The sequence below is a fragment of the Tupaia chinensis genome, unplaced genomic scaffold (assembly GCF_000334495.1).
Source record: "Tupaia chinensis unplaced genomic scaffold, TupChi_1.0 Scaffold139431_1, whole genome shotgun sequence".
NCBI lineage: Eukaryota > Metazoa > Chordata > Mammalia > Scandentia > Tupaiidae > Tupaia > Tupaia belangeri.
In genome coordinates, this window is record NW_006199316.1 from 396351 (window position 1) to 400570 (window position 4220).

The 4220-nt window shown below is 53.6% G+C and overlaps 1 protein-coding gene across 1 annotated transcript in view; it reads left to right on the forward strand.

Moving 5' to 3' along the window:
- Positions 1-4220, forward strand: part of DSCAML1 (DS cell adhesion molecule like 1) — a 430778-nt gene that overhangs the window by 303331 nt on the left and 123227 nt on the right. The gene's annotated exons all lie outside the window — the stretch shown is intronic.

Consider the following 4220-nt stretch of genomic DNA (forward strand, 5'->3'; position numbering starts at 1 on the left):
TCTGTCCCTCTGTCTCTCTGGTGAGTGCATGCACCCTATAGCAAAAAAAAAAAAAAACCTCTCAAATAAATAAATAAATAAATAAATAAGCAGGGTTTTTTTTAAGCCTTTAAATTAAATTAATGAGTGCCTGAAGTAGTGAGGATCCCATTGGTAAAAACAGCCTGGCAGAGGCGGGCTGACCACATGTGCCTCTCAGAGGTGCTGTTATTCCAGGAGTGCCAGGCCAGCACAGAGCTCTGGAGAATTAGTAGACTCTACCAGGCTCTCCCACGTCATAGCTTTGTGACCTTAGGGGCGTTGTTTAGCCCTCTGTGCCTCAGTCAAAATACCAATAATACATCCATTTTTTTTTTTTTTGGAGAGGTTTTCGCTATAGGGCGCGTGCGCTCGCCAGACAGAGAGAGACAGAGAGACAGAAAGCGAGAAATCACCCCCCCAGGGGGGATGGCCATGCCACAATCCCTTCTCCTCCATTCTCCTCTCGGGATCTTGGGCACGCATGCACACGCGCCCAGCGTGAGTTTAAGCCACCGGGTCCGGGACGCGAACTATGGTCGACTACGTGGGAGTCCAGAGACATAGCCAGACTACATGGGAGTCCAGCGACATAGCCATTACGCTAACTGCTGGTCCCCCAATAATATATCCATTTTGAAGCATTGTGGAGCTTCAGTGAGATAACGTGTGGTCAAACATGTAATAGATGCTCCATAAATATCAAGCTTTCAAAGAAGCTGCAGCCTGCTCCCAGTCTCCAGGAAGGAGGATGGTAAAGCAGCCCAGTATGCGTAGTAATAATACAAGGAAGAAGAGTTCTCACTGGCCATGTACGATCCCCTCCTGATGGCGAGCACGTTGACAGGTGATACCACAGCCTGAGATACGGCAGTCGAGCAGTGTCCAAGGCAGAGACCACATCGAAGCACATCTCCTTGTCCTGACCTTAAAGGCACCAGACTAAGAGACCCTCGAGCACAAACCCATAGGGACACTGTTGGTATTTGGGATGGAACAGTTATTTTCTTTTTTAATTGGCAGAGGGAGCACGTACAGGCCAGGAAAAGAAAGAGGAAGAGAAGGGAAGAAAGCATCCCCCAATGGGGCATGGTCTCGCCCTAATCCCTTCTCCTCCATTTCTCCATCCTGATAGAATTTGAGGCACACTTGCATGCAGCTGGTGTGTTTTTCCAGCCGCCAGGGCCAAGATTCAAACCATAGTTGACCACGTGGAATCTGGTTCCCTTAACCACTAGGCTGAGGGGCCAGTTGGAGGGACCATCTTCTGTTACTTGAATGTGGAATGGCTACTCTTCTACTCATTCAAGGGACAGCTGGCTCCTTTGGGGTGCAGAGCACAGCTGCCAGGACACCCCACCAGAGCCAGCCTTGTCCCGCCCTGGCCCCTCTAAATCCCTCACCCTCCTCGGCTCTCAACACTGTGAGGCTCACTCACTGGCCAGCTCCTTCCCGCCCCCAGCAGGACCCATCATCCGCATCTCCTGAAACATGCAGCGCTGATGCTGCACAAGCCCCCCCAGAGGGGATTAGCACAAGCCCCCCGAAGTCCCCTTCCCTCCCGGCTGCGCATCCGCTGGCTGCAGCCTGCCTCAGCAGGAGCAAAACACTGTGTCTGAGAACGTTGCCGCAATTAAATATGCACACGAAGGGGGAGGGAGGGGAAAATGAGGACAATGAAGGATGTGAGACATCAGATGCAGCAGCTGCTTGTTGCCATAGAAACCCCAGCTCCCCACCACCAGCATCACAGCATCCCCCCACCCCAGCCCCCAACCTGGGCTTAGAATCCCAGGGGGGCCCAAGTACGCCGTCTGTCCTGGGGTGCCAGGAGATGGGAGACTCCAGGGCCCCAGCTGTCCCGCTGGAGCACCTGTGGGCTGCTGGTGGGGATTTTTTGTGCCTTTCTTGTTTTTCCTCACCCCACCTCCCCCACCTCCCCACCCCAGGACGTCTGACTGGCAGCAACACCCTCCAGTAGTTCACATTCTAGTCCCAGTTACATAATAAATTACGGGAGAGCTTCCGCGTTTGACTTCGGGGTGTCGCAACATGGAGTCAAAACTGCACGTGTGGCTTTCTCTGTGCGTCTCAGGGCCTCTCCGGCTGCAGGCAGCAGGGCTCCACCCCTCCCCTGCCTTTCTGCCTTTACCACAGCCCTGAGTGAGGGTCTGCACAGTGGTGGTCTGTGCGCTAGAGGGATCGGAAAGCCACCAGCTCCAGGCTGCCAAGGATGGGCAGACTGCCAGGTGGCCAAGCACTCATCCGGGTCAGCCCTGAAAATGCAGCCCCACAGGGATCAGCGAGCCGTCCAGACGCGGGCCCACACAGCCAGGTGCTTGAAGGTAGAGAGAGGGAAAGCGGCGCGACAGCACTTGTGGAGACAAGAGTAGATTCTTGGGTTGGCTTCAGGAAGGAGCACTCCCACCCACCTCCCAACGTCCATGCAGGCCCAGCTGGGAGTGGACAGAATTGCTCTGTTGTACGTGACCAGTTCGGTCTGATCGTTGGATCCCCACGAAGTTCTTGGCAATGTACCGGCCTGTGGCAGGTTCAGCCCTGCAGAGAGCCATGTGGAGGGAGGAAAGAGAAAAGGAGGACTTTAGATAAAACCAAGTTCATTCAGATGCAAGAAACCCGCTAGACGCGGTCACTTGGAACCATATTGAGTAAATAACGACTGAAAAATAAACCCCAAGGGCTGTTTAGCCTGGAGAAAACTCCCAGGGCATGATGGGCTCCTCCCAGCATCAGGGAGAGTCAGGATCCCAGGCCCAGCTGGTTCTGCAGGGCCCAGAAGTGGAAGTAGGACCCGTGAGGCAGCTGCGGGGCAGCTGCAGGGAGACATGACCAAGGACGATCTCTGTAAGTCAGGGCTGCTGACCCGGCCACTGCGGCACAGAGATAACACAAGTGCCCTACATGCTGGAAGCCATGTGGCCGACCGCGAGTTTGGATCCCCAGATCAGCTTGAAAACATGCCGGTTGCACGCATGGGTGCTCAGGATTCTGAGCTGGCAGGCTGGGAAAGGAATCGTGGTGTGATGACACCCCGTCAAGGATACTTCTCTGTCTCTGTCTCTGTCTCTGTCTCTGTCTCTCTCTCTCTCTCTCTCTCACGTGTGTTCAGATGCCCTCTGTCATAAAAAAAAAAAGAAAAAAAATTAATAAAAGGCAGAGCTGGGCCAGCCAGTTCTATAGTGGTTAAAGCAGGTGGATCTCACATAGCCAACTTCATGATTCGAGGCCCAGACCTTACAGCTTGAAGCACATGCCATGGAGACCTGCAGATGGCATAATGGTTACGTCACTGGACTCCCATGTAGTCAACCGCAGTTCGAGTCCTGGGCCCGGTGCCTTAAAATTCATGCCGGGCAAATATGCATGCATGCCCAAAATCCCAAGAGGAAAAAGGAGTAGAAGTGGTTGCAGCATGACCCTCCCCCCTGGGGGGTTATTTCTCACTTTCTGTCCCTCTGGTGAGCACACACACCCTATAGCCAAAATGTCTCAAAAAAAAGAAAAAGAAAAACATGCCATGTGTGTGTATGTGTGTGCCCAAAATCCCAGGAGAAGAATGGCTTCAGTGGGACATGAGTTTGGGGAGTCCAGAGCTGACTGCAAGCCCCTTTCCTGCTTACTCGCAAGTCCTTGGCCTGGTTAACCAAGGGCAGGGCTTGCCTTAGGAGCCTAGATGAGAACCTGCTCCACCTCTGAGTGGAGCCTCACGGGCGATCAGTCAGGGAGTCGGCTGCTGCCCGTCTTCCCGCTTCCCTGCCAAGTCCTGGCCGTCAGACGCAGTAAGGCAGGCAGGCGCAGTGCCCATCTCACTCTGCGTTGCCCACAATGCACGTTCAAGACCCGGTGTTGAATTGCTAGACTGCGTCCGCATCGCCATGTCTCCACTCCTCTTACCACTTTGCCCCCATAATCCTTTTGTCGAGTGAATAAACCATTTAAATCAAGAGAAAGGACATAGGCTTAGATTTGGCTCAGCGCAGAGAAAGCTGGGAGTCGAAGGCTCACATTCCAGGCCACTTACTGTCTGGGTGACCTCATCCAGTCACTTCACCAGGAGTCTCAGTGCCTTTCTCTGTAAAACGGGACAACACCGCAAACAGTTGTAAGAACCGGCAAGCGAGGAATGTGAACGAGTGTCACGAACACTCACAAAGGGCTAGGGAGGATGAGGACTACCGGTC